The sequence below is a fragment of the Carica papaya genome, chromosome 9 (genome assembly GCF_054855325.1).
Source record: "Carica papaya isolate Zhongbai chromosome 9, ASM5485532v1, whole genome shotgun sequence".
Lineage (NCBI taxonomy): Eukaryota > Viridiplantae > Streptophyta > Magnoliopsida > Brassicales > Caricaceae > Carica > Carica papaya.
This window is the reverse complement of record NC_142317.1, coordinates 19,785,051-19,797,218: the sequence shown is the minus strand read 5'-3', so window position 1 is coordinate 19,797,218 and position 12,168 is coordinate 19,785,051. Positions and strand designations below refer to the sequence as shown.

General features: G+C 32.1%; 1 pseudogene; it reads left to right on the top strand.

The window, feature by feature from the left end:
* The first annotated feature begins 2,742 nt into the window (after positions 1–2,742).
* LOC148240156 (serine/threonine-protein kinase D6PK pseudogene) lies at positions 2,743–4,410 on the top strand (annotated as a pseudogene).
* The last annotated feature ends 7,758 nt before the right edge of the window (positions 4,411–12,168 follow it).

Genomic DNA, 12,168 nt, shown 5'->3' with positions numbered 1-12,168 from the left:
CACAACTTTTCTAAATGGCGTTTTGACCCCCAGTTTCCCTTTTTTTTTCAAAAACACCCCCAGAATCCAAATTTTCACCCTTTTTTTCCAAAATCAATTTCAATTAAATCCAAATAATATTTTTACCCAATTTTATTATTATTATTATTTTTATTTTCATTAAATTAAATTAAATAAAAAATCTAAAAAATTCAAATACAAAAAAAAGAAAAATAAAAATAATAAGAATAAAATTAAAAATACTTGGGTGTTACAAATTCTCTTGATGTCTATTTGGAAAATGGTGGTATTGGTGCAGAGACAGGGAAACGAACTGGAAAGGGATTAAAAACAAAATAAATATAAAAGTCTGGGAGGCAAATCTAGCTGAGCAGAGACAGTGTTCTTTATAAGGTTGAAAGTGGTGCTATTTAGAAGTCGGAATGGGATTGACAATGGAACAAACAAACTCTAGGAGCCGATCTAGGTGAGTAGAGACAGTGTTCTCTGTGATGCACGTGTAGGAAAGTATGAGTTACACAAACTTTAATTAGATATTTTCTTGATTTTAAATAAATGTAATGGTTAACCCTCACTGGCGAGGGATGTGAACACTGCGTTTGGATGTATATAATTTTATTTAGAAATTGAAGTTTATTGTATTTTTTGCTGGCAATATAAGTTCTTACAGTACCCCGACTCACTATGGAGGTATGGGTTGTTATAGCTCTTTTCCAATCATTTCAAATAGGAGGATTGAAGCACATAGCTCCTCCACATGATCCACTCGATGGAATAAAAGGTTTAGTGCTTAACATCTGATCTATTTTTCTCTTATTTGTTTATCGATCATATATATATTGAAGTTGTTGATTGATTTGCATTTGATTTTTGTTTAAGAATGTGGTAGAGCTCTCTCTTGTAGCAACATATGAAATGAAAGGAGATACTGGTTGCAATCCAAATTATTTATATGATCTGCTTTCCACCTTCATGGCTGAATTTGAAATCATCTTATCGGGCATGGCTAAAGCTTTGTATGTGTACGTAATATATATCTCGATGTAGATTTGAGTAGTTATTAATCATATTTGATTAATTAATGGGTTTTAGTTATTTGATCTTCTTTTCCTAATTTGTAGGGACAAAATATCTGATGCGGATTTTCATAAGATTTATGCATTTTGCATCAAGATTAAATGTGCCTCCTCAAGGTATATAATTAATACTAATCATCACAGCTCAAAACTCTTTAAGTTGGAGAATTTATATGTATTATTATTGATCTTATAATATACATTTAACAATAAAAATTCTCAAGTACAATTTTTGCTAGTAAAAATTTGTACATTTTAATATTTAAATGATATGTCATGAGATATATAGTCTTATTTAAACTCATACTCTTGTAGATAAGGATAAAAATACTTAGATATCCACCTAATGGATAAATAATTATTAATTTAATTAACTATATATGTGTATATTTAATCAATTATATAATTAGTTTAAGAGTTAATGCGTTTCTTCTTTTATAAGAGATTATAAGTTTGAGTCAGATTATATTTTTATGTGAGTCATCATTTGAAAGTTATTTGTATTGTATTGTATTGTAATTAGTGTATGTCACTTGACTAATCTCGGGTCAAATTGTATTTTTGTGTGTATTTTTACTTGGAGGTTATTTGTATTGTGTTATGATTGGTGCATGTCATTGAATTAACATATGTACCAATTTTTTATTTTTTTAAAAATAATTAGTTGATATTAATTACAGCATTCACACTTGTCAAATGGCATTGAAATGTGAGGAATTCGTCAAGGCATCTGATAAAAAAAGCAAGGAAGGGTAAGCTTTTATATACAATTGATGTCATAAATCAATTAATAGTCTTTATATATTCATGTAGTAAATGAATTTTATACTTATTTTTTATTACAGATATTACTAATATATCTTTTTACTGAGTTTTCTGAATTTAAAAAAAAAAAATTTTTTTGAAAATAAAGTGTATAGCAGTATTAGATGCAATCAAACATGGATTCTCATTGGTAAAGGAAAAAATGAAAATCCTTTTTGAGATAATGTTTTATTTTATATATTCTGTAAAATTTTATTTTCATGTATATCTTTTTTCTTATAGATTTTGTGAAAATGTTAACTAAATTTAAATTTGCATACTTATATAGCATGAGTTTTATTTCATTGAAAATCTGTTTTGCTGGCTACATAATGTTAGCTATTTATAATTATAATGAATGATAACAATATGATTGCAGTTAAAACTCTTATGTTTTATTTCAAATGTATGAGTTTAACTCTCATTGAAAATGTAGAACACTTTATATTGCATAAGTTTGTAAATTCAAATTCAATTAAAATTTTTACGAAATCTATAAGAGAAAAAGATATATATAAAAATAAATTTTGTAAAACATATAAAATAAAATATTATCTGAAGAAAGATTTTAATTTTTTCCTTCATCAATTTGAATTCATGTTTGATTGTATTCAATGCCTATGCACCTTTTTAAAAAAAAATTAAAAAAAACTTAGTAAAAAAATATGTACAATAAAAAATAATTATGAAATTTATTTACTATAATTCACTAATTGATTTGATTTATGACGTCGTCAATTATGTATGAAAGTTTATCCTTCCTTATTCCTTTCATCATATGCTTTGACATGTGTACATATATATAAACATATAATTCATATATATGATGGTGTATGAGCAATCATACGTGGCACCAATAAGTATGAAATTTTTTTGTGATCGGTGGTCATGTTCATTCACTGAGTTCTGTCCCGGTGGCGATCTTCACGTCCTCCATCAACGGTAGCTGGATAAACAATTCAACGAAGCTGCTGCCCGGTATGTATGTACAACAATATTAATTATCTATATCTATAAAAATATATTATATGATTATACGATCGTTAATTTATTATTATGATATTCAGTGCAATTAGTATCGTGATATACATACATACATTCTCTATATGCACACACATATATGTATATACTGATAAATTGAGAAGGTTATATGTATATAGAGCGAGACACATACACATAAATAATGTAGAGCCGTGATAAGGAAGCATGGGAGGAAATGGGTAATTCATGGGTTATGTATGCGATAATCCAAGTTAAATAATGATTTGGGTAATTCATGGGTTGTGCATGGGTTTTTATATAATTCCCAATTATAAGTATCTTCTTTGGAGTTTCTAACCTTTCCCCTTTGCACCTTCTTGATTCTATCATATTTTTACATATATATATATGTATATATAGATACCATCTTCATTTTCATCTTTATTAATTAATAAAATCTTCTTTTCATATTTTAATATGGTTCTAAAATATTATAATTATAACAGCAAAATTCAAATATGAAGGAATTTGGTTTACAAGTTCATGAACCTGTTTATATATTAGTAAAATAAATATATTATACATTTTTACTAATACGGATAATGTTACAAGAGATAATTATATTTCAATGTGTATATTAAACATATTCTTAAATATATTAAATAGAATAAAGTATTAAAATTTTGAGCAAGCTATTCGCATAACCTATCAAACTCAATTTTATATATTTCCAACTTATTTAAATTTATTCATTTATTTATTTTTTAAAAAGATTTGTAACCTTCTCTTTTTTGCACAAGTTTTATGCATCTGAAGTCATAGTGGCCTTAGAATACCTACATGTGATGGGAATAGTTTATTGTGATTTGAAACCCAAAAATGTGTTAGTAAAATTCGACGACTACATTTCGTTGACCAACTTCGATCTCTCACTAAAAGATGATAATCCTACATCAACAATCCACATAATTTCTGCTCAAAATGCATCATTAATCACAAAACAAGTTGTTATCCTGATCATAAACCCAACTTTTCTAATTCATCATACATTCTAGCCTATTGTATCACACCTGTTGTAGCCTCCTGCTTACGCCCTAGTCAACACAAATAGAAAAAAGTCAACACATTGCACAGCTGTGGAAATCATCACAGAGCCAATCAATGTTCAATTAATGTATTATGTTGGGACCCACTAGTACTTACCACCAGAAATTGGGTATGGTGAAGGGCATAGAAATGCAGTTGATTGGTGGGCACTAGGGATATTCATATTCAAAATGTTATATGGGACGACGCTATGTAAGGAAGTTGACCAAGGGTTGCCCCTAGCGAATATTATGGCTCGAGCACCTAAATTTCCAAAGAAACAATGGTCTCGGAGCCAACAAAGGATTTGATCACATGATTATTAATCAACGACCCCACCAGGCGAATGGGGTCCATAATGGGTGCAATGGCAATCAAATGACACCAATTTTTTGATGGGCTTAATTGAGCATTTTTGAGATGCATAAAATCACCATTTATTCCTCCTCCTATATCTTGTTAGGAGTTTGTTGTATTTGATAGTACTATAGAGAGTTCAATAGAGTATTACTAGGAAGAAAGAAATTTATTCTTTAATTTACATGATATATGTTTTGTTATATATATCAAATTTTAATAACTAAATAGAAGTGAGATTTAAGTAATTTATTTATTGGGTAAGAAATTTTAATGAAATTCATGTTGAAAGGTTCAATATTTATAAAAATATATAATTAAGGATTTACTAGATCATTTTGTCTAGCAAACGATATAACATTTTCAATTGTTCTCAATTAATGTCTTTATTTAACTGTCTAAAAGTAATATTAATTTCTCTAACATGTGGTATAAGAGGTAGTAACACTCTTTATAAGGTATTACTTGGATAAAACCGAAATGTATTACATCAACATCCTAATAATACCAAGCTGGGTAACTCATGGGTCCTTGTGTAGTGCTTCAGGACTACTTACCTAATTTGGGATAAACAGTGCTAAGGTTCAATAGTAGTTGAGGATAAGGAAGCTTTTGGCTTCTAGAGCTATTTTGAGATACCTATGAGCTTACAAGATAGCTTTGCCAAAAGGTTGTGTAGAGTTTTAAAATTGCTCTCACATTCTAGACCTATCTTAAGAAAACTATGAGGTTTCAAGCATGTATTAGGTTTTAATAAAGCTCTAAAACTACAATATTAGTCTTTTCTTTTTTTTTCTTAATGTTATGTTGCACTAAGATACAAATTTGTTGTCCTAAAATTTAATTTAGTATCGATTTTGTTTTATTTAATTATATGGTAAATTTTGTACCAAGTATAAATTTTTTACTTGATGAATATTTCTCTGAGTTTAGGTTATTACTTGAGGATGTATAAGCTTTCATTTTGCATTTTGTTTCCTTTCTTAGTTGGATTCAAAAGTAGAATAAGAATAATACATAACTTAGCTAAAGATGAGTAAGGACTTCTGAATGATAGATAATTGTTCATGAACCTCCTCAGTTTTTGTTTCACTTACTTAAGCATGATGGTTTTGATCATTTACTTGAGCATGATGGTTTTTATTGTTAATGAATAATGATTTTATCTTACAAAAATAACGTTATATTGGATTCTATTGTATGGATTTTCATTGTATAAGTTTAATTAGTATTAAAAGTAACTACTACTAAATTTATAGTTCAATCAAATAATAAAATAGAAACTAATTTGAATGAATTATTTAATATTATAATAAATAAGCAAATCAAAGTATGTATATTTATTGTTTAAAATATAGTATTTGACAATCAATTATGAGAATTGACACTTCAGTGAATAATGAGAGGAGATTGATGGTGACTACAACGAAATGCAACCAACACAGATAAAAGCTTCGGTATCTTGCAATAAAGTAGATCACATTTTCCTTATGTTTTAAGACAAAGATGAACTATTTTATTTTTAATTTTTTTGTACTCCTTTTTGTTGATACAAAAGTTAAACAACTCCTTTTTTCAAGTAAAGAAATAGATAGGGTGGGCACGAAATGGACACATGAGTTCCTCTATTTGTCGCATATTACCTAGCAACATTTTAACTTTTGTGATAGTCTAAATCAACTGTTAAAATTATATCGCCTATTGTATAATTTCTAATTGTAATAGGACCTTTTTTAAAGGTACGAGGTACAAATTTTATACTTGATGAATATTTTTCTAAAGTTTAGGTTTTTACTTAAGGATGTTTAAGCTTTCATTTCGTATTTTGTTTCTTTTCTTCTTAGTTAGATTTAAAACTTTAATTGAATAGTGCATAACTTAGCTAGAAATGTAGTAAGGACTATTGAAAAATATATATTTATTCATGAGCCGAAGTTTTTTGTTGACTTACTTGAGAAAAATGGTCTTTATTGTTCATGGATGATGAATTTTTCTTTAAAAAAAAGTAAATGTTGTAATGAATGTTATTATATTGACTTACATTGCATAAACTAATACCATACTAGAAAGAAATATGTCTAATATTGTAGGTTAATCAAACAACAAAGTAGAACTTAACTTCAATGAATTATTTAACTCATACAAATTAATAAATAAAATGACGTACATTTAGTGTTTAAAATATAGTATTTGATGATTGATTAGGAGAACTGATGTTTTAATAAATAATGAGAGGTGATTGATGATGACTGCAATAAGATACAACTAATACAAAGATAGAAGCTTTGATGTCTTATAGTAGAGGGGATCAAATTTTCTTTAGGTTTAAGTACATTAAGATGAACTATTTTATTTCCAAATTATTATGTATTTTTTTGCTGATATAAAAGTTAAATAAATTTTTTTTCTAAGTAAAGAAATGGATAGGTTGTGCATGAAATGGACAAGTTGCTTCTTTTATTTGTTGTATATTTAGTTGGTGTTATTTTGACTTTTAGTGACAATGTCTATCACCCACTAAAATTGTGTCGTTTATTTTCTAATTTTTAGTTGGATTTAAAAGTAACTTTCATTCCAAATTTTGTTTTTCTTTTTCATAATTAGATGTAAAAGTGTAATTAGATAGTATACAACATAGCTAGAGATGTAGTAAGGACTTATAAAAGATATAGTTCATGAGTTTTAGTTTTTTGTTCACTTGCTTAAGTAGAATGGTTTTTATCCATAATTTTTTTAAAATGAAAAAGTAAATGTTTTATTGGATGTCATTATACTGACTTACATTGTTTATAGACTTATATAGTTTTAGAAGAAGTACGATTAAATTTGTAATCTGTCAAATAACAATGATGATTTAACTTAAATTAATAATTTAATCTCATACAAATGAGTGAGTTAAATAACATAAATTTACTATTTAAAATACAAAATTTAATGACTGATAAGGAAAACTGATATTTCAATGAATAATGAGAGGTGATGGGTGATGATTGTAATGAGATGCAACTAACAGAGAGAGAGAAGTTTTGGTGTCTTGCAAAAAAGGAGATTGAATATTTTTAAGATTTTAACATAAAGATAAACTATTTTATTTTTGATTTCTTTTGTATTTCTTTTTGTTAATATAAAAGCTAAATAATTTTTTTTTCAAATGGATAAGTAGCTTCCTCTATTTGTCGCAAATTTACTTTGTTGCATTTTTACGTTTAATGACAATATAAATATGCTAGTAAAATTTTATCGTCTATTGTCTAATTTTTAGCAGTAATTAATTGTTCTCAAAGGTGCCAATATAATTCCTTTTATCAGTTGAAGTGATTTATTTAGAGAAAAATCATATTTGTTGTTTACACAATATTATAATGGATTAAACAAAACTCTTTTTTTTAAAAAAAAAAAATTTATCATAAAATGTTTAGCAAGATTAATCCAAAATTGGAACACAAAATTCAAAAAAATGCAAGTTCATTAATGCATACAATATTGATAACCTAAATATCAATCACTAGAAATGACCTAGATTATTAGCAATCTGTTATAAATACTAAACTCATTATAACTCTCTGCCACTTTGGTGAGCACTGCAAATTCGAAGAAAAAAACAATCTCCCTTTTCTTGGCAAAACCATTTTTCTCTTCTCTAATCGTCCCGAAAAAGATGGATCAAAGCATATGACTCCTCAACATGATCCACTCAATGGAACAAGAGGTTTAATGCTTAATATCTTATAAATTTTTCTCTTATCTATTTATCGATCATGTATATATATCGATATCATTGATTAATTTGCATTCAATATTTGTTAAAGGATATGGTAGATCACTTTTTTGGAATAGCATATGAAATTAAAGGAGTACCTGGTTGCAGTCCTAATTATTTCTCGGATATGCTCTCAATCTTCGTAGCTGAATCTAAAATAACCTTATTAGACGTGGCTAAAGCTTTATATGTGTAACACCCAATTTATTATTTTTATTTTTTCTTATTTATTTTAATATATATTAGAATTTTAGTTTAAGTTTTTTAATATTTAATTTATAAGGTTTTAATTTAATTTAATTTAATTTAATAAAAATAAAAATAATAATAATGATAAAATAGGGTAAAAATTATTTTTGGGATTTAATTGAAATTGATTTTGGGAAAAAGGGGTGAAAATGTGGATTCTGGGGGTATTTTTGAAAAGAAAATAAAAAACCGATGGTCAAAACATAATTTAGGAAAATTGTGCCACGCCAGTAGCCCAGTCAGCTGCCCCGGCCAACTAGAACACGCCGCGTGACAAGGAAGCTGACGTGGGAGGCCATGCGGGACTGAGCCACGTGAGCGATCCGCGTGCACGCGATCGAACGGTCCAGATCTCACCCGTGCGGACGGCCCAGATCTCATGCGCACAGACGGCCCAGATCTCACGCGTGTGGACGGCCCAGATTGAATCATGCACGGACGGCCCAGATCGCATCGCGATGAACGGTCCATATTTATTCCCATTTTAATCGCGATCGGATAGCGCAGATTGAATCGTGATGGACAGTTGAGATTAAAAGGGTGAGGTTATAAATAACCTCACCCACACCCGACCCCAAACCCTAGTCGCCAGTACCCTCGCCGGAGAAGAAGAATCAGTCCCCGGAGGAGCCGGCCGTTGCCACTCGCTACCGCACCAGAGGGTTTTCTGACCGCCAAACGAGGTAAATTTTCTCCCCTTAACTCATTTTTTGATGCTGAATCTGCCTATAGCCAAATCGGAGCCAAAACACCGGCCAATCGGCCGAAAAACACCGTCGAAGTCCAACGGCGTCGATGAGGCCCTTTTCGGTTCCCGTTCGATGCAATTTTTACACCACTGTGATCACCGTCCTTTTCTCTACAGGTTGACCGGAGCAAAATATCAAATCGCGACTCGCGCTGGAGAAGCTGCCGCACCCAAGAGCTCCGCCAACGGTAAGTCTCGGTTTTTCATAATTTTTTGGCTCACCGAGGGCCCTAGAGTTGTTTTATCACAGGAACCAATTCAAGTTGCGCTAAATTCGACCGAAAATGGCCAACTCGAGGTGGATCGCCGCCGCAGGCGGCGGTGCCGTCGCTGGAGGAATTCCGATATTGGTCGAAAAGGGGCCCTGGGTCTGATTTGGAATTTTTTAGGACACGTGTAGATACTGGTAGTGTATTTTAGTTTCCCAGAGAAAAATCAAGGAATTTAAGGACAGCCCATAGGCACATTATAGAGCCGATTTCAGACCCTGAAATAAGTAAGGATTTCTCACTCTGTTTCCTATCACGGTATTAAAGCTCAATAAATAATAATACGGCATTTCATGAATTAATACATGTGTATAATTAATTAAGGTTACTAATGGAGCCCGAATCTGATGTGTTTTTCGATCAGTTGTTGTTTGATCTATGTTTCAGTTTTAAATGCAGTATGGTATTTGATGTATTTATTTTATGGTTACGTATGCATGAATCATGGTTCTTTTATTATGGTTTGAATTATGGTGAACCTGATGTTGTGTCGTTTTGTTTGGTGTTCATTATTGGTTTACATGTTTGTGTATGATTGGATAATTGAGGCCAAGGAAAATGGAAAACCGGTTATGTGAATTGATAAATGGATAATGTGGACAGCTTGACTAGATATCTTGGGAGATGGTGGATGGACTGGATTTGTAGGGAACCCGATCGGGAATGTGGTCTCTCATATTGGACGGGGTATGGAGACCTTATGTGTTTTGGCGCCCATACCGAACAGGGTATGGGGACGGCCAGTTTCACCCTCATACCGGACGGGGTATTGAGGTTTATGATTTTGGCGCCCATACCGGACGGGGTATGGGGACGGCCCTGGAATCAGGTTATTAATGCTAATGGTTCACGTGTAGTGGGGACCCCCTATGGATCCCCATGGATACTAATAGGCTGGTAAAAGAGGAAATTTGTTATATGATTATTGAAGTGCAAAAGTATGACATGTGCTATGTTACAAAGTGTATATGATTTTATGATGGTTATAATGCTATTGTTTTCACATGTTATTTTCACAAATCTCACCGAGGTAAGTAGACAGTGAAGGTTTTTATTATTAATAAATGAGTTTGTTATAAATTATGCTCAATTGGTCGTTTTTGTTTTCTACCAACCTTTACTTCTGTGGCAGTGAGATAGTGTAATATCTTTACTGGGCTAGTGTAGCTCATTCCTTACTTAACATTTTAGTTCAGGAAGATGTGGTTCCCGAGCCCGTTCCACAAGAAGACGGCGAGTTAGACGCCTAAAGATTTTATAGTTCTATTTACAATTTTTATTTCGAGTATTTCTTTTAATTAGCTTATTCTTTCATGCGTTAAATACGTTTATGATTATTGTGTAAGGGATGTTAATCAAAATTTTTATTTCGCTTCCGCATTTAAGATTTTTTATACATACATCTTCATTTAAATTTCTGGGGCCGTTACAGTTGGTATCAGAGCCGCGTTCCTCGGACTCATCCCTTACATAATAATGCTTAGAGAAATACCCACCGATAAATCGTTACTTAACTCTTTCTTATGAAATGTAGGTGTAAAGAAATGAGGAGAGGAAGACCCCCACTAAACCGAGCAGCCCGGGATGATTCGCTTCGGGAAGGGAGTCACCGACCCTCAGCTCCACCCCGCAGACCAGCACCCATTGCGTTGGTCCAACCAAATAAGAGGCCCAAACCAGTGATCGAGGCCCCTCCTCAGGCTCCAGGGGCAGCACGTGGAAATATCTGCCAGCACTGTGGCAGGGATCATTGGGACCGACCGTGCTACCGCCTCAACAACACCTGTCGCATATGTGGCAGTGCCCAGCACAATGCGAGAGAGTGCCCGAGGAACCAGAACCAAGGAAGACCTCCTTTTCAGGACAGGGTTTACAACCTTACCCAACAGGATGCCGATGCCGACCCGGACGTGGTACAGGGTATGTACACTATCTGTGACCATATTGCTCATGTTTTATTTGACACTGGTGCATCGCATTCATTTGTTTCATATATTTTTACTTCTAAACTTAATGTATCACCTGATAAACTTGATTCATTGTTATTTGTGTCTACTGCTGGGAGTGAAACACTATTAGGGAAAGTTATCTACAGGGCTTTTGCCGTGGAGATAGCAAATAGGAAACTGACTGTAGACCTGATAGGGTTAGACACGGGAGATTTTGATGTAATCTTAGGAATGGATTGGTTAGTGACGCATCACGCCGCCATAGATTGCTTTAACAAGAAGGTTGTATTTAATCCTCCCAATGAGGAGCCATTTAAAAATTAATAAAATTATTTAGTACTTATTCCTTGATGGTATGTTTTCTTAATTTTTTAGTACCTTAATCTTGCTATTTTCTCTAACTAGGCAAGCTCAAGAAGGAAATTTGTATCCAAGAGATTCCGGTAGTCCGAGACTTTCTAGATGTGTTTCTGGATGAACTACCCGGACTACCAGTGGACAGGGAAGTCGAGTTCGCTATAGACTTACAGCCAGGCACCTAGCTCATTTCGGTTCCTCCTTACCACATGAGCCGCATTGAGATGGAAGAGCTGAGAAAACAGATCACTGAATTGCAGGACAGTGGTTTTATTAGACATAATGTGTCCCCTTGGGGTGTCAAAGTCATTTTTGCAAGGAAGGGAGATGGAACGTTGAGACTATGTATTGATTACAGATGATTGAACAAGGTTACGATCAAGAACAAATATCCCTTTCCCAGAATTGATGACCTATTCGATCAGCTGCAGGGTGCACAGGTCTTCTTTAAAATAGACCTGCGATCAGGCTACCATCAAGTGAAGATAAGAATAGAAGACATCCCTAAGACGCCTTTGGAACTAGGTACGGA